The 23,687-nt window shown below is 41.6% G+C and overlaps 1 protein-coding gene across 1 annotated transcript in view; it reads left to right on the top strand.

Annotated features, from left to right (window-relative positions):
• Positions 1 to 23,687, top strand: part of SLC24A3 (solute carrier family 24 member 3) — a 1,194,917-nt gene that overhangs the window by 472,078 nt on the left and 699,152 nt on the right. The window lies entirely within an intron of this gene.

Here is a 23,687-nt window from a genome sequence, read left to right as displayed (position 1 = left end):
GAAGCAAATCAAATCATTGCAACATGTTTATTGTTTGCTCATCAAAGATCATTAGGGGGGACTCTAAAGATAGCTCCACCTTTTGCATGAAGTCTTAGCCCCACCTCCAAAGGTTCATCTGTTAGCCCCTCCCCCCCAAAGTTAAGGTCTAGTTGTGCCTCTGCACAGAAGTGCAAAGGAATCTGCTGAAAATACACCAGTTTGTGTAGAAGTGAGTGAATCAGGAATTGAACTCAAATGCACATAACTTTGATAAGCACCAGAGTGTGCATTTGGTAGATGAAATACATATTTGACACACATATATTTTTTTTAATAGTGGTGGTCCCCTTCTTCACTTCTTTAACTGATCATACTCAGAGGTTTTATAATCTGATCTAAAAAGTAAATTCTGTCTCAAATGAAACATCCATTTGATGGTTCAGATGTCAGTATCTTTAAATAGCAATCAAACTGCGTCTCAGATATGTGTTATATATGCGAGAAACCTGTGAACAGAGGCATGCATGTTCTTGTATTTGAGAACTCTGTTTCTTCAGATTTCATTTTTCACCTTATTCAGCAGTTGAAAGGTGTTGAAAAGGAACAGCACTGAAGTCAACACCCACATATTTACAACTGAGCTGGCCAGTAACATTTTCAATTGCATTATCTTAAGCATCAAAAATTGCATTATTTCCAAATATCTGTAAATTTATAGGAATTTGGTATAGCATAATTGTGTATTAAATATTTTATATGTGAGGTGTGAGAGACTGCATGAGCGATGAGTGAGTGAGTGAAAAAATGATCATATGTGAGTGAGTGAGAGAATGAGCACGGAATGTAATAAACGTGCTGCACAATGTCATAGTAATAATTGTGAAATAGGATTCCCTTTTTGAAAGCACCCTTTTTTAATGTATCCAGTAAAAACAGATTCAAAGTGTATGTGCAGTTTATACTTTTCTTAGACGTTTATGGAATCTCTGCTTGTTTTCCTGCACTCACCAGATTCGTGTTCACACCGACAGTATTTTAGAGTTAGCTATGCAGGTTTTGCAGAGGAGCGCGCACATTTAATTGGGCCACTCTTCCCCCGTATCCGAGTGTCTTGAAAAGTGTTTGTATTAACTTAAGGACAAGCAATTAAAATCATGTTTCTTTTCGGATTCTCTGCGTTTTCCCGGAATCTCGTGTCGATAATCAATATTTCTGCTAGCACGGTCTCCTTCTATGCTGTGCGTCCACCCTGAGAAGAGCTTGAGATTTTAAAAGATCAAACTGCAAAGTCATGTTTTATTAAGAATGTTTTTAGTCGAATTTTACAAATCCGTTTCTTGCAGTAGGCTGTTTTGCAATAGGGAACAGTAGACGGTTGGATTTGAATTGTTTTTGCGCGGATCCACCTTTTTCGCACCTGGCTTCGTTAAAGTGGGGGTGATGGGAAATGCGTGAGGGAGGATCACGCAGCGGAAGGATTCGCCGAGTCCACGCGCGCAGCACTCTCTAGAGCGCCACAGGGTGCTGCTATAATTGGAATGGATGGAGCTGTCATCTCCAGAGGTTTCATTCACCTTCTGAGAGAATCCTTCCACTGCATAATGTACTGTAGCTGTCAGCGCCGCTGCTGTTTGTGCGACTCTCTGGCCCTGTCACACTTTCTGGCAACCATCGTGAAGCTGGAGGAAAGCTGGAACTCAGGTGACCTTATTACGCATTGCTAGGCGAGTAAAGGCAAGTAGACCCCATGAATAGGGCGGATAGACAAAACACATGCTACCATTTGGTTTGTTTTTCAAAAGCGCCAGAACCATGTTGTGACTGAATGGAAAGAGAATCAACAAAGTGGGGGAAACCCGTGTTTTTAATTACTCCTGTGTTCCACCAAGATGGCAGCTGGCTCAGTGGTTCAGCTACCGTTGCTTGTCAAGAGAAATCTGACATGCAACTTGCCTTGAAACAACCAGTAGTTTGCAACAAAAAAAAAAAATTATATATATATATATATATATATATATATATATATGTGTGTGTGTGTGTGTGCAGGGGTACAGATTTGTTTTTGGGAGCCTGCTGTGGAGCACCACCACCTACCTGCAATTGCCAGATTTGCTGAATATCAGAACTGTATAGGTTTGATTCCAGCTCTAGCCTCTTTCTTTTGCTGCCCTACTCTGCTTGTCTCATTTCTTTTTTCATTCCGAATATCGAGGACGAAAATATTGTGAAGGTAAGTTTCTATGTATTTTTAAAAAATATATCTTTATTTGCATTTTTAATTTTTTCTAAATTACAGATGACAGTGTACATATATAAATCAGGGATCAGTTGACTACATCAAACGTGATAGATAGTGCCATTCTCACTGCTGAGACATGCCAGACTGAGCCTGATATCAATTGCATATAGTAGGAAAATAGCTGCATATTGTGACTCCATGTGCTGCGTAGCGTTCAAATGTCCAAGAAGGTGCACTTTTATGTCCATTGGGATAGCAAGATACTTGTCTCACCCTCTGTGGTGGTGTCATTTTATTCATGAACCCAGGTGGTATTTCACGTGAATGCCTGTACCTGATCATGGAATTGGAAAGAAAGGATAAGGCAAAATATGATACAATTTATAATCAAACGAATAAACAGGACCATCGTCTAATCGCCACGCCTGGGTCAATGTGTATGTGGTATAAGTTTTGCCTTCCCAACACAACTGTGTCAAGCTCGCCACTCCGTCCTCGCCAAGAAAACCAGATGGATAGTCAACTTTGTTACCCCTCTGTTGATGCTCGAGTATCCTGAGTGCGGCCCATTTTCCCATGTCAATCCATGATCTAGCCTGAGCTTGGAGTGTTATGTGCCTGGGGGTCCGTGTCCACGTCTCATGTAGCAGCTGCTTGTGAGGAATTGTTTCCCCCCTCCCCATCGATGCGTGCCAAATCCTTGAAGGGTACGTTTCTATGTATAAGCAGTATTTTGCAATATATAACTCTCAAGATATGTTCCTTAAAAAATATATGTATCTTCAAGGTAAGTAGATGTGGAGTTAAGAATAGGTAATTTATATGTACCTATTTGCAGTTACACTCTCGAAATTTTGATCTTCAATATTTTTGACACAATATTCTGTCCACACAATATTTGTGCTACAGATATTCTGTCAGTGATCCCTCAATGCAACACATTTCTCTGGACTTGCCCATCAGTGCTGGTAAAATGTAAATGTAAATGTAAGGTGTTTTGTAGCGCGCTCAATTACTACCGGAGTATCCTGGCGCGAATGACCGCTGGGGAACCCGTCCTGGCTTTCCCTGTGAGATGGTCCCATGCTGGGTATCTCCAAGGTGAAGCCAGGCATCCCCGGCGTCTGTGGGGGGCCGTTGTAGAGATGAGGCAAGCTTAATGCCCAGAGTTACCGAGTGTGATCACTGCCCAAAGTGGGCACCGAGGCGAGAATTATCAGTCCGCTGACCCTGGTCCTCGACCCTGCCGCGTCGGGAATCGAACCCTGGTCCCGGGCCGTTCTCAGCCTCCGGGTCTGCCGCCTCTAACCAGTGAGCCACACCTCTCTACATGGCATGGCCATTGGAACGGCTATGAGTATTCTTGGACCCTAACATAAGCTTCTTCTGTACTTGGCGGACAACCTACCTTTGCACCTGTTTTACATGAAATCGCACTGTTAACAGTGCATGAAGGAACTCAGTAACAGTGTGAGTTAGAAAATGAATTTATTGACAGCATGGATTGAAGATATGGAGCATGGTGGACTCTCCGTGTGAATGTTTCAGAACGGTGCTGTCCGTAAATCATGTTGTAACACATCATGGTATCATGGTACCAAGTTAGTACATGTGGGGCTTCAGCCGAAAAATTGCAGTTCCGTTTTCCTTAGCGTTTAATTGCTCTATTCTAGTGGGCAAGAGAAAGTTGACAGACATAAAGGCAGAAACTTCACCTCTTCTGCCATCTTCTCCCTGATCAGGCATTGATGACACTGAAAACAAATCCATGGGACAAAACTCCGCCACACTTGCAGATTGAATATCACTATAAAAACTTCAATTGAAGCTGCTACTTTCATTTGGATTTAGCTTTATTCTACCAATGCTCTGAAGTCTTCCTTCACCAAGTTTTTTTAATGCTGCCCTTACTTATTTTACCTTACAAACACTGACTTTTTTAATTTTATTTATTTATTTATAAAGTTTTATATAGCCCTTACACACACTGTTCTTGTAACTGAACTTGATGATGGCACCTGGGGCATAGCTTTCAGGGGGAGTGATTGGGGTGTTGCACCCCCTAATAAGTATATGCTGTTGTAAATAGTTGGTTATAAGTGCTTTAAGTCGGGTATAGCGAGTTGTTTGTCGGATTTCAATTGGGATTTTTACATAGGCATGCAGACAAAAACGCACACACACTCTTGTCTCTGTCTTAAAGGTCTTCAAAATGAAATGGTTATTTTACAAAATATAGAGTTATAAGCACTCCTCACAAACCTCACTCCTCTCCCTTCCTACTGCTCCTTAAGGCCACCCTCCTACATTGGTTCTTGTATAATGTATTTTAACCAGCGTGATTGTTCGGAAATCTGAAGCTCAAACACCTCCCCCAATCATACTGACCTAGCTGTTACCCTAGATGGCACATACTTATAAAATGTGTTAAATATTGATATTTTACATGAACAGTATCTTGAGGTACTAATATACCATGGAACTCTGTCATATGTGCACTGTACTGAGTTTATTGGAGAAGAGCAGGGAAAATATATTTTGTAACCTACCTAAACTCTAATCCAGGAACAAAGGGGCCAATTCACAAAGGTAAAGTGAGACGAAAGTATAACTTTACGACCTTCGGTATTCACAAAGAGCATTTAATACTCGTAAACACCCTTTGTAAATACCGAAAGTCGTAAAGTTCAACTTTTGGTATTCATAAAGGGCATTTACGAGTAGGCCCTTTGTGAATACCAAAAGTCCAAAAGTTAGACTTTCGTCTCCCTTTACTTTTGTGAATTGGGCCCTAAATTTATGGAGATGACTACCTGTAATGGGTAGTGTCACACTCCAAGGCCCAGATTTACAAATAAATCATGCAATGAAGCCATAGGATTTTGGCACAAAGTTATATTTACGAGTAAGAACACTTCCTACAGAGACGGTTGCTCTCACACCTTGGGCAATGTTAGAGATTTGCCCTCTGACTTCGCGTTCTCAGACACACATGCTGCCTCCCAAAAACTATTTGTGCCTGTGACTTTACACTTGGGGTGCATCAGACAGTTGCAGTATTCTCCCCTGTTATTGGGAAAACTGAACTATCTATATTTACCGACAACTATGGATTGGTACACTTTATCACACGGAATATACAAAGGAATTTGTTGGGCTCCATACCAGGACTTTTTCCTGTCAAATAACTTAGGATATAAGTTTGCTCTACAGTTCGGTTACTGTCCTGAGGATGACCCTATGAATACCTCCTGGGTCAAAACGCCATCAACACCAAGGCTCATAACAACATTTCATTATTGAGTTGATCCACCAGCAGGTAGCAAGAGAATTGGTGGATTTCTTCGACTCCTTTCATATAATAAGTTATTGTTTCAGCCCTATTATTGACCTCTGCATTGTCTATTGACTATTTTAAAAGATCACCTTTTGTGATCGCTTATCACTGCACTCACTCGCACTGTGATCACTTTACATCATGGAACACCATCATTGTTTTTGTAGTTCCTTGTTGTATAATATATGAACTTGAATGATTTAACGTTCTCTGTATATAAAGGACATTTGAACTGGAAACAGGTCTTTATTGGCATTCATTAGCTTGAGATTGTACTACCTGACAAGCATATATTTACAGTATCTCTGTTGCTAAATGAAACCGAGAGAGATAGCTGTTGCTTTATGACTACAGTATACACTGTTATCTCTAGGTTTATGGGTTGCTTCGTTGGTGATTACTCTATAAAAATCTGAGACACTAAGTGCATCATTAAGGGATGTGTGAGTGGACTGCATTTATTGGTCATCAGAGCCAGACTGCCAGCCTGCCAAAACTGGAGAACAGGCTGCACTGGTTTTTAAAAATTATTTAATTTACTTCTGGAGTTTGCTACTCTCAGGAAAGCCTCAAATTACGAATCAGATTAAGGCCCTGTTCTAGAATATGTCCCCAACCCCTCACTTTCCTACTAATGAACTCTATAGTATAATACTCTACCAGGCTGAAATTATTAAATTCTTGAGCTTTTAATGTCTCCTACGATTGAGAAAATGCCACACAGTGAATAATTTTTTGGTCCTGTGACTGTATCATTAGTTTATGCCCGACTCTTACATTTCGGCTGACACATCCTGCTATGAGAATGCAGTCTGGTAAGAAGTAACACTAGATCAAAGGTGGGTTAATGTAATCAATCAAAGGGGAAAGTAGAAGACTAGAGGGTTAAAGGTCAGGCCGGCGAAGGGGAGGGTACAAAAAAGGCTTTATTTGTGGTAGAACATAATGAAAGGAAATAATCAATACAGTGCAAGATCTAATTAAATAGCATTATTAAAGCTTTCTTTACATAATTAAATTATCTGAGGTCATCTACAATGGGGTATAGGTTCTAGGACACTCATGATACCTGCAAAAATATATTTTTTTCCAGGAAAAAATAATTTTTTTAATATTTAAATTTTGCTTTCTTTTTGGTTTTGAGTTACTTTAAAGAAAGCAGCAGGCCTCGATTCCGAACATGTTGAAATTTGAGAAAGCAATTCACACATCCAGTAAGCATCCACTTCTCGGGGTGAGGTATTATGGGGTGTAGTAAATACCCCTGCTTCGACTTTGGGCAGTAGAAAATGAAGAATTAGGCGAAGAAAGACATTCTTTTTGTATTTATTGGAGTTTTTTCAGACATTTTCTCACATGAAAGTTTGGCAGGTTTGCTCTAAATTTGACAGATTTGGCCTGCTGAAATGTGGCAGAGGTACATTGTGGCGGTGTTGTGTTTACCACAAAATTCGGAATTCGGATCCCGGTGCTAATTGGAGTTTGGAGTGCACCATTCAGAATCAGGGCCTCGGACTTCCGGAAGAGCCATTAAAAGAAGAAAAGGAAAGACAGTAGATTTGTGGAGCCTGAAACTTACTTTGGAAAGAAGGAAAATGCTGCTGAAAGACCACTGCAAATTGCATTTCATTTATATCGAGATAGATGCAGTCCATGATATAACATGAAATGATGGGAATGCAGAATGTGGCGAGAGGACCCCCTGAAACTCCTCTATATTCATAAGCTTTAGGTGGAATGGGGGGAGGGGGCTAAAGGATGGGGACCTCTGCTTTGCTGGGGCAGCAGAAGCCAGTGTTTCACTTGTATATGCAAGTGATATATAAGATGTAGTTTAAAACTGCAGTACTCGGATTCTGGGTTCTGTTTCCTTTAAAACTCTATTGAGCCTCTCAATCATGGCATTGGCCTCCGGATGATAAAGTGCACACAACTTATGTATTACACCATTAGAAGAAAGAAATTCTTCCATTTCTTTTGATATCAGTTGTACATCATTGTCTGTAAGTATTGAACAAGGAATACCTTCTCTCGAAAATAAACCTCTCAAACAGTCAATGACATGCCCAGAATCAATACTCGATAAAAAGAAAGTTTCCGGCCAGCGAGAGTACATATCAATGATAACCAGCAGAAACACCTGTGAACCTTTCTCATTGATAGGCCCAAGAATATCTAATGCAATATCCTCCCAAGGACGTAAAGGTCTTTTCCTCAAAATCATGGGTTGAACTCTAGGAAACTTTGATTTATCGCATGTCACACAAGGGATACATTCGCGAATCTCCCTTTCCACCCACTTGTCCATTCCTGGCCACCGGTAAGACATGCGCCATCTCTCTTTGGTTTTAGTAATGCCTGGATGAGATATATGAGCCAACTTGATTCATTAATTTCTTAGGCTACTAGGAGGAACCAATTGTGTACCTCTAAATAACAATTCATTCTCCACAGGCAATTCATGTCTCACATTCCAAAAAGGTTTGGTTCCATCAGCTCCCACTTTAGCATTTAACCAATTTCCCTGCAATAAGGAAATTACTTCCATTATAAGTTCATCCAACTTAATTGCCTCACGCCACTTGTCCTCATTTATGTGACCATGGTCCACAACACATACCCAATCATAACTTGTACTCATCTCATCCTCATCCAAATTAGTATTCTCAAAAGAAATAAGACGCTAAAGGACAACCGCCAATCATTTTTCTAACCCAGGAATATATTTTATGGAAAAAGAATATTCCTGAAGCCCAATTATCAATTTAGTGATCCAGGTAGAAACAAGATCGATACCTTTCCTCTCAAAAATTTCAATTAATGGCTTGTGATCAGTTCTGACCTCAAACTGTATTCCCACAAGAATTTTTTTAACTTCCTTATGGCCAAAAAAATTGCTAATGACTCTCGTTCTACAGTACCCTGATTCTGGATCTTTTAAACCCCAGGACAAAAACATAATAGTTTTCATACCTGACGGAGATAATTGTTGAAGAACTGCCCCAGACCCTTCTCACTTGCATCCGTGGTAAGTATGCATTTGAATTTTGGATCAAAGTTCTGAACTCAGCAAAAAAAGAAAAAAACCTGCAAGCGGACCATCTCACACTATACACCTGGGTTCTGGAATTCAGCACACCTCACGATGGATGCACTCACCACCTTCAGAAAAGATATTCAGTCATCTCCTTGGCATGTCATGCCACCACTAAAATGAGGCAGTCATCAGTTCATGGCACCCCTTGTTCTGTGTCAACTATATAATGCAGGAACTCACACTTCTGAAGCATTCGTGTTCACACTCTGTGCACTGCCGTTATAATATACTGCCACCCAGCCCAGATGGGCTTCCTATAGATGTCTTCAGACAAAACCCAACATTCTGGTCTCCTTTACTTACAAATGTGCTCCATGCCACATATACAGTTGAAATCCCCAGTTCCTAGAAGAAATCCATTATTGCCCCTAACTTTAAAGAGGGTGATAGAGGGCAACCAACATGCTGCCACCCACCAAATTTATTTGCCTTAATTTGCAGATTTGGTTTGTTGAAAGATTCATTCTTTGATTGTTTATGTGCCCGATGGGTAATTCTTGTCGGTCCTTGTTTCTGCTTGTTGCTTGGGCGGGTTTTGATTTAGAATTAGCTAGGCTGAAGTTTTCCAGGAAATTCTCCCAGGCATTAATGCCATCGCTGTCTTGCAATTTAATTTCTTCCCAGCAAAATTTTGCCTCTGCCAAAAGTTTTTCCGTATCTTTAGTTTTGCAGTTAATTCTCTCGCAGTTCAATGCTACTGTTGAGTTTTGAGATTCAATTGGAAAGGTGAGTGCTGTTCCCTGAGCCAAAAGTGTAAGCTCTTGTGGCAAATGGTCACTGCAATCTAGCATTCCAATCTTAAAATCACTAACTGATTTGATACGTGAGATAGAAAAGTATAGTCTATCGCTGTGCTTGTCAGTGAGAAATGATAAGTTGCGGCTTGAGGGCGATTGCCAGGAAATCTGCTGTTTGATGCTATTAAACCCAGACTTGTTAATCCCATCATTAAATCTTTAGATACCTTGGTTTGTTTACCCCACTTGCTTTCTTCCTGAGGTGGGATCCCCCATTCGAGCAAATGATCTTCTGCCAGCTGGTCATTGCCTGCGTTCCCTGAAAGGAACAAATTGAAGTCTCCTGAGTCAATGTAATTCGATGTCGCCTCTTCCGTAATAAGCCTTGTCAGTTCTGACACTAGAGGTTTTGCACCAGTTTTTTTCTCTCTTGGGTGTAGATAGGTGTTAACCAGTATTAATTGTTTTTTTTTCTTCTGGGGCCTGCTATCTCCATCTGTATTGCGTTCATTCCATTGTTTGATAAAATCTTCATTGTCGGTTCTTTGGCTGTGTTAACGGTTTTTATTGAGGCAAACACGGTAGGCCTCCTTTCAGGTGTCCAAACTTCAAGCTTTTGCTGTTTGGAAGATGATACGACTTGTATCCATGCAGGTGGAACAGCTCTGCCAACCAGGTTTCTTGCAGTAGGATTAAGTCAAACTGCTGGAAATACATCAGTAGGTCTATATTCATGTTTTTAGATCCTAGGCCGTTTATGTTCCAGGAGCAAAGTTTTAGCTGTGGAACCTTCTTTTCTTGTTCCGTGATCTATCATGGTCCTAAGTGTCTATTGTTGATACATTTAGCTACCCAGGACCAGTCTTTTGATGTATCCTTCTCAAATTTGTCCCGAGCACTCGGGATGTGACTGACCATGGCTTCTACAGAAATGCTTCAGGCACTTTTCAGCACAGATTTTATAGACCCACCGGACCTTATTTTTTTGGGAAAATTTTCGTTGTGCTCTTGGTAATATCGAAGTAATGGCTCTGGGTAGCCAACATTGTGATGGAGTTTTATACGGATCCCCCATGTTTCTAGTTGGAGATCCTCCTTTAAGATTTTCTCTGCTATTTCCCTGTGGTCCAAGTAGTTCTTGTTATTTTTTGCTCCAACAGATGTTTAAATCGTTAAAATTCTACGTATTCCAGGTCTTGACTAACAATGCCAGCTAGGTTACTGATGGAGGTTAGCAGTCGGAGAATATTACTTCTGTTTAAAATGTCTCTCCAGTCTTTTGATTTGAACTCTGGGAGAAATAGAATTGTTTTTGAGTCCTTACGCCGAATGGTGTTCTGAGATGTTTTAGATATACAGCACATTAGGCTGGGCGCTGAAACATAAATAGTTCTTTAACATGGAGGCAAAGAAAGCACCAAACTGCGTGACATGCCAGGCATGGGAGCACATGGAGAGAAATATTGCCTTTCAGCTGGAAATGGTATTGTACAAAGCTCTGATTTTTAACATAAAATCAATGCCTTTTGTGGTCATATCACTGAAAATACAAGATTTGAAAAAAATATTATTGTCTACGGGTGCTCGTGGAAGACAATTTCTACGGACTGGAATCTAGAGAATGCTAAAGTGATTCTGGTATTTTACTGATCTCTTCTGGTCGTTTTCTATCAAGAAAGTTAAATAGAGTCAGTTGCCAGAAAATTTAAAAAAAGAAAGCCCCTCAGCAGAAAGCAATTCTGATATTTTACTGACCTTTGCTGGTCGTTTTCTATCAAGACACTTAAACAGAGGCAGTTGAACAGAGAAAAAGTCCCTAAGCGGAAGCAGACAAGTCCGAGGGCTGATCTCCAGAGCCCACAAGGTACATAAACATACAAGTATATAATAAGTATATACTAAAGTAGTATATAAAATGCTCGATCTAGAAAAAGAGTGGCGGAAGGGGGATAGAAGGCTGAGACAAGTGAGGGAGAGAGGAGATGGACAGAAATGAAAGCACAAATGTTAAAAATTAATAAAGGAAAGTAGCATAAGCAGGTGAAATGGAAGGAGAGAAACTAGGACTAGAAAAAAGTATGTAGGGCAGGAAGGAGGGACTGAGCAAAACAAATACAATGAAGACTGGAAGAAGGAAATGAAGATGGATGAGGAAGGAAGGGAGGAAGAGAGATGTGGGAGAGGAATAAATATAGGAAAAAGAAGAGAAGTAAGAAGGAACTGGAAGGAAGGTACGAAGAAAGGGAGGAAGGAATGAAGGAACGAACAAAGGAAGGAAATAGGAAAGTATTAGCAGGTGTGACAGTAGAAAAGAAGGAAAGGAAAGGAATGAAAGAAGAAAAATCACAGACATTCGCAAGCACACATGCTTAGCATTGAAACTGCAACAAAGGCAGCTCAGAAATGAAACACAGGCATAGCACACTGCTGGCAAGAGTGAGCACATGATCGAACTACGTCCTCCTAGAGATTATGACTCTCTTCCATGCCCTTGTGATATCAGATGCCCGCTTCTTTTTTAAATGCTAATCGAGTGTGCATTGCTTCTTAGCAGTGAATGTCAGACCATTCAATCACCACAATGGAAAATATGCCCCATCCGTGGCTTTGATGAATACCTTGTGGGACTCATGAATCTTTCATGCCAGCCCTATATTTAGGAGCTTCCAGCTTCTACAGATGAAAGGCAAAGCTTCGGGAGCAAGTCGGTTCCTGCTGGAGCGCTGGCCCGTGTGCCGCCGAGCTGGCTTTCGGATGCATCAATGGAGTCCAGGCACTGATTGGGGACGCTACAATGGAGCAAGGCAGCTGTGCGAGCTGCGCGAGGAAGATATGAAACAGGAGAGTGAAGGGAACCAGCTGGTTGTATAAATTTCGCAGTACATACGCGCATGCGCGCGCACACTTGGGTTCACACGCTAACACGCACTTGCAAAGACATGCAACCGCGCACAGACACACGCTGTATGCATATCATCTTTGCTTCAACTGGGGTACAATAGCATTCTTGTCGAAATAGGGGCAGTGTCAAGCGCCTAGATGACACAGGCATCTACATAGTGCAGTGCTCAGTTCTGCTGGGGATCTTTATGCAATTCCTTCGGACTGATTTATTGGGAACAAAACGGCAAGAGGGGGTTGGAGAAGAAAACGTTGAAGTTGGCTTTCTGTGTTGTTTGTTTGGGGACAGCAGCCATCTCACCCTTTCCTTCACCATTCATACAAACATGTTTGCAATCATCTGGAGATAAGTCTAGAGATAGTGACAATGAGGAGTATCACTTCCGTTCTCACTCGTTCTGATGTTGCTTGTTCAGTACACAAAAGCAATGTCGAAAATGTTCACATCTTTTCAGTTCAGTTGTAAAGGTCCCCAGTTTATTAGGGATGATTGGACTAAATGTACATAAGGCCAATGGGCGAAGATACTTCCCTCTAAAACTATATACATATGCTGCCCTTGGGAAAGGGGTTGAGTGGGGTATCCCTTCAAAACTGCAGATTGTGTATGCCAGTATACAGTCTCTGCTTTTCAAGGCTACTTATATTTCTTGTGTTGCATTTTTTCTTTGTGGACATGTGCGGTGTTGTTTTTGTGTTGTATCTTTGTGCTGCATTATTGCCTTGGATTATTATTATTATGTTATTTTGCTGTTGTTGTGCTATCGTCTCGTTTCACTGTTTTCTTAAGATGTGTTTTCTGTTATATTTTTGAGTTATTTTCCTTTATGTCATGTTGTTGTGTTGTGTTCTTGTGCGCCCAGTAATTAAGTTAGAGATGTAAACAAATGCTGCTACATATCCAGCGAAAAGCAGCACATGTATTTGAAGTTCCTGTCCCAATCTACCATTTACCAATGTCTAGGGTGGTAAAATAGGTTTGCCTCAACCATTCCACTGTTTAAGATGCCAGAAAGTATACACCTGTGGCATAGGCCATGCCTTAAATTAGCAGTTTTAGTGCTCATTTTATGTTATATTGTGCCAGATGTACAATACTTTTTTTGAGACCTGAAAAAAAGCATTTTTAAATGTACAAAGCCCTATTTGAGATTTGGTAAGCTATTACTGAATCGCAAATTGGGTTTGTGAGTCGGTATTAGGTAGGTGCGTGCCAAGTTCGTCCCGTCCTAATAGTGAGTCTCAGGGGCATGTATGATTTTGTTTGGGACTGAAATGCAGTCACAAAGCATTCATACTTTACCAACTCCGTGAAGGGGATGGTAACCTATTCGCAAACAGGGACGGGGTCTCTTTGTGAATGTAGGTGCCAACATTTTTTAGGAGCAGGCAGTGGTCCCATGGACCACTGCCTACTCTTAAAAAATGAATAGGAAACTTTTAATTTTCCTTTTTTAAATGCATTCTGTTTTCTTTTAAGGAAAACGGGCTGTATTTCAAAATTTTAAAAAACTGCTTTATTTAAAAAGACATGGACATGGTGGGTCAATGACCCCAGCAGGTCACCATCTCTATGAGTGCTAGCCATTACCAATGGATCGCAAATAAATTGCGACCTGCCTCATGAATATTCATGTGGCGGGTCTCGTGCGACCCATTGGGAATTGCAAACAGTGTAAAGCACACTGTTGTACATAGTTATTTGCAATTTCCTAATAGTAAATCACAAAAAATGGGCTATAAAGAAGTCGCAAATGGAAGTTTATGTACATCTGGCCCATGACGAAGTGCATCGAGTGAGATGCTCCTTGCATCTCACTCCAGAAAAGGAGAGGGGACTATAACATGGTCTAGATTAACACTTAAACTTTGATCATATCTTGTGTTAACGCTTTTGTGGTAGGCTGTGATTAGACTTAAATATAATATAAACCCTGATGTAAAAATCGCCTTTTGCTCGTGCATCAAAGAACATCTTCTGCACATCTTGGTATCCTGCTCTGCTGGAGGGCAGCATGCTTTCACTTCTCAGGTCCAATTTCCCTTATTGCCAATTTTTGCGACTTAACACACCCAGTGGCTTCCATGCAGTATGTGAAATCTTCACAATCTGCAGTAATAAATGCTCAACGATTTACAAAAAGGGGGTGGTGATGAACAGAGTGTCTGAGTTAAACAGACCACTCTTACCCAGTCCAAAGATCAGGGCTTGATCCATCACCGTTATTTATCTCACTGCCCCATCCCAGCTCAGAACCTGGCTATATGCAAATCAGTCTGTCCCTGGCCCAGTGCATCATGGGAACAGGGCAGACTAAACTACCAAGCCAATTCTTCACCAGAAAGGAGACAAGCTACCGGGGACCGGTTTCTGGCATTTCAGCCTTCTTCGGCCCGGCTTGCTTGAATCCTGATGGAGCAGTGAGAAAGGGACTCATGTCTGAGTATACCCTGCCACACCTATAGTGGCCAAAAACGATTTACAAAAAGGGGGTGGTGATGAACAGAGTGTCTGAGTTAAACAGACCACTCTTACCCAGTCCAAAGATCAGGGCTTGATCCATCACCGTTATTTATCTCACTGCCCCATCCCAGCTCAGAACCTGGCTATATGCAAATCAGTCTGTCCCTGGCCCAGTGCATCATGGGAACAGGGCAGACTAAACTACCAAGCCAATTCTTCACCAGAAAGGAGACAAGCTACCGGGGACCGGTTTCTGGCATTTCAGCCTTCTTCGGCCCGGCTTGCTTGAATCCTGATGGAGCAGTGAGAAAGGGACTCATGTCTGAGTATACCCTGCCACACCTATAGTGGCCAAAAACGATTTACAAAAAGGGGGTGGTGATGAACAGAGTGTCTGAGTTAAACAGACCACTCTTACCCAGTCCAAAGATCAGGGCTTGATCCATCACCGTTATTTATCTCACTGCCCCATCCCAGCTCAGAACCTGGCTATATGCAAATCAGTCTGTCCCTGGCCCAGTGCATCATGGGAACAGGGCAGACTAAACTACCAAGCCAATTCTTCACCAGAAAGGAGACAAGCTACCGGGGACCGGTTTCTGGCATTTCAGCCTTCTTCGGCCCGGCTTGCTTGAATCCTGATGGAGCAGTGAGAAAGGGACTCATGTCTGAGTATACCCTGCCACACCTATAGTGGCCAAAAACGATTTACAAAAAGGGGGTGGTGATGAACAGAGTGTCTGAGTTAAACAGACCACTCTTACCCAGTCCAAAGATCAGGGCTTGATCCATCACCGTTATTTATCTCACTGCCCCATCCCAGCTCAGAACCTGGCTATATGCAAATCAGTCTGTCCCTGGCCCAGTGCATCATGGGAACAGGGCAGACTAAACTACCAAGCCAATTCTTCACCAGAAAGGAGACAAGCTACCGGGGACCGGTTTCTGGCATTTCAGCCTTCTTCGGCCCGGCTTGCTTGAATCCTGATGGAGCAGTGAGAAAGGGACTCATGTCTGAGTATACCCTGCCACACCTATAGTGGCCAAAAACGATTTACAAAAAGGGGGTGGTGATGAACAGAGTGTCTGAGTTAAACAGACCACTCTTACCCAGTCCAAAGATCAGGGCTTGATCCATCACCGTTATTTATCTCACTGCCCCATCCCAGCTCAGAACCTGGCTATATGCAAATCAGTCTGTCCCTGGCCCAGTGCATCATGGGAACAGGGCAGACTAAACTACCAAGCCAATTCTTCACCAGAAAGGAGACAAGCTACCGGGGACCGGTTTCTGGCATTTCAGCCTTCTTCGGCCCGGCTTGCTTGAATCCTGATGGAGCAGTGAGAAAGGGACTCATGCCTGAGTATACCCTGCCACACCTATAGTGGCCAAAAACGATTTACAAAAAGGGGGTGGTGATGAACAGAGTGTCTGAGTTAAACAGACCACTCTTACCCAGTCCAAAGATCAGGGCCCCGGAAGCTTGTTTCCTTCCCAGTATAAGAATTGGCTTGGTAGTTTGGTCTGCCCTGTTCCCATGATGCACTGGGCCAGGGACAGACTAATTTGCATGTAGCCAGGTTCTGAGCTGGGATGGTGCAGTGAGCTAAAAAACGGTGATGGATCAAGCCCTGATCTGTTGACTGGGTACGAGTGATCTGTTTAATTCAGATACTGTGTCCATCACCACCCCCTTTTCTGAATCGTAATAAATGCTCAGGCACCTACGTATCAATGGTTGCACATCATTTCAATTTTTGGGAATTGGATAAAGATGTAGCAGAGCACATTAGTGAAAGCATTTTTATTCTGTAAGGAGTATCTGAAAGACCAAGGCCCTTTTTACAAGTGGTCTGATAATTCCAATGAGACCAGTAACTGGCATTACCAGACACAGAGGAATTATCAGATCCTTGAGCACACTGCATTTTCAGGTCTCGGCTGGCATGGGCTGCGCACATGCGCAGTCTCGCTGGCGAGATTTAATGATTTAGAAGGGTTTCAGTATCGGGCTTTAAGACCCGCCCCTCTTTCCCATTGGCCGGCGTCACAGTTTATGCTAAACGGTGGCCAGACATTTGGAATAACTTTTCTTGATGTAGACTTTTCTCTCTTTCAGACCGGCCACTTGGACGGGCTCGTCTGATTTCCGTTCGTCGCAAAAGCTTTCTTATCTTTATGGGGCCATGTGTTTCAAACACATGGCCCCATAAAGACAAGAAATAATTTTGCGATGAACGGAAATGAAAGCGGATCGTGCTTGTTATCTCTGTTTGCCTGTGTAGATGTACATTTAACTTTGCACTGAGAATGTTTGCTTGTACCCTTTGTGGTGTGTGATGTGTGTATGTAATGTGCGTGTCCCTACTTACCCTTTGGCTGGGTCTCTAGGCTCTGTGTAGATGCCTGTTTGTGGGTCGAAATGATAGCGTGTTTTATTGTAATATCTTTGGCTGTATATGTCTCTGTGCTTGTGGATGTGTTCTTGTGTTTATTTATGTGTTTCTGTGTATGGCAGTGGTCATATATTTTTCTGGGGCGTTGCATAAGATTGAGTTTCTCCCCTAATTGCACCGGTTACAGTGTGTTATTTTATGTTGTTAAACTTCATTTTGTATTGTAATTTTCCATGTTATGTCATTGTAGGTGTTGCTATTACATTCTGTGCACTGTCACGTCAGTCCATGCTGTATTATGTTATGCTAAGCTTTCCTATATTATGCCACACTTCCCATATTCATACTGTATTATAGTGTACAGTATCCTACGGTGTGCTATGCCATGCTAGACTGTATTATGCTGCAAGTCTGTGTCATGCTGAACTGTTATATCACATTAAGTTGTGTTATGGCATAGCACGGTGTGGGTTGGTAAAGTATGGCGTATATGAGTTTGCGTGTATGGTGTACTTTATATTTCAGCACTGTAGCGCCTATTCTTTGGGTACTAAAAGACACCAGTGGCGGTAGCAACACTACTACATGCAGACATCCAACATGTCCGTTTGTTTCAGTTTCGTCATCTGCACATTTGCGCACGCGATGCAATGTTCAACCCACCATAACATAACGCTGTCCTAGGGCCTGACTGCCCGTTTAAGTGAGGTCGGGGCTTCACGGGGTCATTGCACCACACACACAATCAATCACAGCGGCGCCTGCATATGTCTCTGACGAAAGAGCCTGTCTGGCTGCTACATTGAAGCAGAGTGGAGCATAAAACCACTGGAGCGTTGAGCTGTGACAGGAAAGGGACGCCCTCTTCTCGACACTGACAATGCAGCACTTGTCGTAGTGCCACAGTGACCGCCTGCGCAGTCAAAGCACCGACAATATCCATTGTTCTCACCTTACTATTATTATCACCACTGGGAAGATGAGAGGCTGAGGTGGCCACAGTGGGCCTTAAACCCATTTATTTCTGCAACAGGCGCTTTAACCCATTGAAGCACCCCTGGCCCATATCTAACACCCGTGACATGCAGTTTACACGCAGGTTCTCTGCAGGAGACACAGTAACCCACTGAGCTACAAAATAAAGACTGACATCTCTGTCTTACCGGCTACTTGCTGATGTCTGCAGCATGCACATTAAGCCACTAACTTTTCGTGTCAGATTTGACCCTCTACGATATGCATGTTATAACGAGATCTCTGCAGCAGGCACTTTAACCTACTTGACTATCTAACCAGCTCCAAACCTTTGACTTCCCAGCTGAACAACCTCCCAGCAGAATGCAAACCATCTCATTTTATGTATATCTTAGAAGGTGGTGCTTTGGGGTTAGTTTGATACACTTTTGGCCTGCCAGCAGCAGGGAACAGAAACCGTGTGAACACTCTTCTGGAGGGTGCACAACGTGTCATCTAAGGTCTCCCAGATGTTTATTACCCAACTCATGAAATACCGAACTTCACACAACAGGCAGCGTGTAGTTACAAACAAACACAAAACACAGCTGTTGTGTTTGTTTCAAAGTGTTGTGTGCACACTGAGGGGCAGTGGCAGGGTGTCCTCTCACGGCCAATGGGTTTAACTCCCAGAGGTATAGGGGATCTGTGGTCTTTCGCATACGTGCACATGCATCATTATGCTTTCATACTTGTCGCCAAGAGTTTAAGTAGGATAAAAAAACTGTGGAGTGGCTGATGTAATTAAGGGCATGGCTTAAATACACTTAGGGGCTTATTTACAAACCCCTTGTACCACTTTTGCGTCACTTTTAACTTGGGAAAAGTGGTGCAAAAGTGGCGCAAGAGGCTTGTAAATAAGCCCCTTAAAATCCGGGTTAGCACTGGTATTTTGCTGCTTCTGTTGTTGCATCCAGATATATAACTCAACAAGTCAGATTACACTTAAAACAAGCCAGGACTAATGGCTTTTGTCAGTTCTTGTTAGTTGCATAAGATAAATAAGCAACAATTATGGCTTCGTTGTATAGAATATTGAAAATGCATCAGTTCTGAAATTACTCAACAAATACATGCAGCTGTTTATCTGTCAAATACATACACTACACTACAAACAAAAACATTACGCAAGATTGTAATTACAATACCAATAACTCTAACTGATGTGAGACCTGTTGCATTGCAAATGCTTTTTTTTCATGTCACTCAGAGAAGCTGGCTGCAACACAAGGTGTAACTCTGGGTATGGGCACTTGCAAACATTTTCCCACGGGCCACAAAGTTTGATCTCGGTGGTGTAATGAAACTTAAAGGGGCCATGTGCAGGGTACATGGATGGGCCCCTCTCTGGACTTAATCAGGAGCTCTAAGGTCAGAGTACTGTCCGGAGGGTCCCCTGGAGCTGGATCCCCCCCATCACAGGGGCTGAGTGGCCTATGTTTCTCAACTGTTTGACCTGTGATGTGACCAAGGTCCACATTAATGCCAGTAAGGTGGAAGTCAGTGGTTGGGATAGTGCAGGGGGGTTGACAGTAAAGTGGATGTTGGATAAGAGAAGCATAAGCATCTAATGTCTGAATTGCACAATGTGAAACCAGAATCTTGTGAATAATGTTGTCTTCTCCACTTACAAATCGTGTGATCTTAGTCAATTATTTTATTTTACGTTCCCTCCTTTTTCTATATTATTACAAATGAGGACTTCGAATTACATGACTTGAGGATGTGTGCTGTACAAAACCACCTCCAGTGTTTGATTTAATAATCTATAATGCTGTGGTATAATAGAAACTCTTGCCAGCCAAAGAGAGCAGATAACAACTGACTTGCCTCTTAGTTCACTGGTGGCATTGTTTTCAGAGTGGGGTGAAGAATACATGTTACAAATTCATGTTTGAAAACTATCACTTTAAAAATAAATACTTCTCAGTGCACTGATATATTCTGATGGACTAAGGAGAAACAGTTCTGCAAGTGAATGAAATGCACTTTTTGAATTCTGAACAGAATTTATCACACTTTTACACTTTTGCTGCAAGATGTCTTTAAAAATGAAGGTATTTCTAAAGTTAGCAGTGCAGGACATGGTAGTTACTTCCTTTCTTTAACGTAATTTAGCCTTTAAATAAATGCTTGCCTGTTTGTTTAACATCTTTTAAAGTTAGTGCAGAGTCTACTAAACAGCTGCCCAGTGCTGCTGTTGATGAGGAGCTGCATGCGCACCCGGCCCGTACTGTGAGTATCACTACTTTAGAGTAGAATATGGATGGAATTTACAGGGGTCTTTGACCAGAAATACAGATTGTGCTTGTCATTTTTCAATTCTAACCGGACCAGGAAGGACCCACTTCTAATCCCCTACAACTCTCCTCCCTAGATTTATCCTGCTATCTGAAGCTCTGAGTGAAGAGGTACCAGTATGATTACTTGGTCACTTATACTGAGGGTCTAAGTGCATAGAGCAAAACGGTGTGGGCCCAGTTTTGACCAAATTACAGAAAGCAGGATGGTGATAGAGAGACTTTAAAAGTATGCTTTTGAGATTGGTTTTTGGGTGGAAGATTGTTATATTACAACTGGAGGCATGGGAGGCAAAGTGATCAGCTCAGAATCATATTGTTTTGCAGGGCACCTGGGATTTAGGGATCGGTGTGAGTGGCTCTGTATTAAGTCCTGCTGCATGTTCCCCCACTGCTTCTTTAACGACATGAGCAGGAGGGACCCTTAGTTAACTTTGTAGGTGACCAGAGGACCAAATCAAGGTTAAGCATGCAGTGTTTGATTACAGTGCCCAGAAGAGCGGTTTGAAGTTTACTGCAAATGTAGTAATACTACTCTTATGTGCACTCTGTACCATTACCTTGACCAGCGGGTGGCAATATACTACATCATGCATATATGTTTGGCATAAGGGATTTGAGTTTACTTATTTTTTTCTTCTTGCCAATGTCTTCTAGAGGCAGAGATGTATCTCTCCACCCCAGTATAATACCCAACTATCTAGTTTGAAGTACTGGGCCACTAAAGTATTGTATCCAGACTACTGCTTACTAAAATATAGAGAAGGGTCAGTATTTGTAGGTATGTAGAGATTTACTAAACTTAATCCCACCTACATATACTTTGACAGTATATAACTTCAGGCTACGTAAACATGAAATTAGAACTAGTATACTTATCTAAATATTCTTACTGTCACAATATTTTAGAAATCAGTATTTAGGCTATGATATTTTAGTACTGAGAGGAAGGGGTCCCAGCGTGAACAACATAATGGTTTGTCCCTCTCATCCCGGACCTCCCGGTCCTTATTAATCCCAGTGAATCTTTCTCTTTCCTCATTCCAAAGAATTGAACAGTTATACAGAGACGCAAGTCCTGTTCTGTTCTTACAACACGAGCATTAACCAGTACGGTATGCTCATTGTCATTTATTCTGTGTGCTCCTTGTGATCTTAATTAAATTGTGATTTATTCCACGATCAATTAATACTATTCTCCTTTACTCTACATGCATTAACTAGGTTGCCTGCCCCGTACCCCGTCCTGATGAAGACCCCACAGCAAGGTCACCACTAATTCCTGCGAATGTCCGAGGGTCGAAACGTCGACAATAGCCCTTTTTGTTGTCAACTTCACGCCAATATCTTGACATTTAATGTATTTAGTGAAGTATGATATTTGTGTATTTATGCATTGAACCAACGGTCTTATGTTTTGTGTATAATAATTAATTTACCAATGCATGTTTGATAATTGGCTGATTTTACTGTCACAAAATTCCCTTCCATCACACTATCCTCACCTAATCACGTCCCCTTTTTTCCCCCTCGGGGCACTGTACAACCGATTATGATATATAATCAATGTATAGTATATTTAATATACCGAGTCCCATTGTGAATAAAACAATGTGGACACATTCAGTGTTTCTTTAATAATTTTTTCGAATTATATATACTTTGCTACACTCACGCTGGGACCCCTTCCTCTCAGTACTTATATGACCCAGGTCCCAGTGACTATGTTTGGGTAAACCCCCTCTATACATACACCATGATATTTTAGTAGCACAATATTTTTGAGCTCAACATTCTGGCGTACAAGCCCTGCCCACAGAGCATTTACAGTACATACGCCCAGCAATTAGGTGTGAAGGCAATTACATAATCAATCATCAAACTATGTGACTGGAAATGTTTAAACTAGAATATGCATCTAATTATGTGCGCATAATGACATGTCAGTGAAGTTTGTGTGCATTGGCGAGGAAGGTAATTACCATAAAGTTCGAATCACGCGTAGACAATATTACGCACTCTGGCAAAAAGTACGCGATGAGACAATGCCCTCAGCAGTGCAAAGGAGATGAAGCGAGCTGTGAAATTCTGCGTCAGTCTTCTGGTTCTACAAATATGCTTTTGAGTAGACATGTTTTATTTCACTCTTTGGGGAAGACATCCGCTTTTATAATAAATCACAGAGTGAGAAAAAAAGCGTCTTTAGAGATTTGATACGGTAGGTGCAATGCACCTTTCTGTTCATCCATCCCTCATTCTATATGCTATGTGAGTTAAGTAGCAGCACATGGCGAAGGTGCAAGTCATAGTTACTGTAAGGCAAGAGTCATAGTTACATGAGATAACTATGACTGCTGATTTTCGGTAATTTTGTTAGGGTGAAATAGTATGCATTAACTGACATTTTCACCTAACTATAATGTCCCTTTAACCTTTGTGTTTTTTCAGTAAATGTGTAGTTTTTTTTAAATGTAACATAACATATTACTACAACTCCTAAACATAACGTTACTTTAACCTTTGGTTTTTGCAGTGAATTACAATTTTTTTTAATGTAAAGTAAATGTGGATTGACATGGGCACCTTGGGATTTGTCAGGCTTTTTGGTCAACTGTATGAGTGAAATCTTAGCCTAATTATAACATCCATGTAACCTTTGTTTTTCTCAGTAAATATATATATATATATATACATATATACATATATACATATATACATATATATATATATATATATATATATATATATATATATATATATATATATATATATATATATATATATATATATATATATATATGCAAAAAAAGAAGCAACAAACTCTGGGTAGTTCCCAAGTTTAGGTGGAAGGCAGCTCCCGTATAGAGCACCCTCAACACTGGCGACACTCTAAATTTGCTCACCTCAAATGTCTTCTTTTCTATCAAACTTTTTAAGCATAGGATTAGCACAGTGCTATCCACGCCCAGATAGAAAGGGACAAAGTCTTTCCTCCCAAACAAATCCAGGAAAGGCGACAACACACGCAGACAGGTTCACTGAGTCCCCCCTTAAAAAGTGAAAATAAAGAAACGGGGGCAGGGTAGGAATACCCTGACCCACAAGCCACGGCATAATAGCAGCTAGTAGTGCACCAGGAGGTGTGTTTGCAGAGTGGTGGAGAAAGGGTGCATGGCCACAAAAAACCTCTCAGCAAACCCACTGTGTGGGACTTACTGG

The sequence above is a fragment of the Lissotriton vulgaris genome, chromosome 6 (genome assembly GCF_964263255.1).
Source record: "Lissotriton vulgaris chromosome 6, aLisVul1.2, whole genome shotgun sequence".
Lineage (NCBI taxonomy): Eukaryota > Metazoa > Chordata > Amphibia > Caudata > Salamandridae > Lissotriton > Lissotriton vulgaris.
This window is presented reverse-complemented; position numbering and strand designations above follow the sequence as displayed.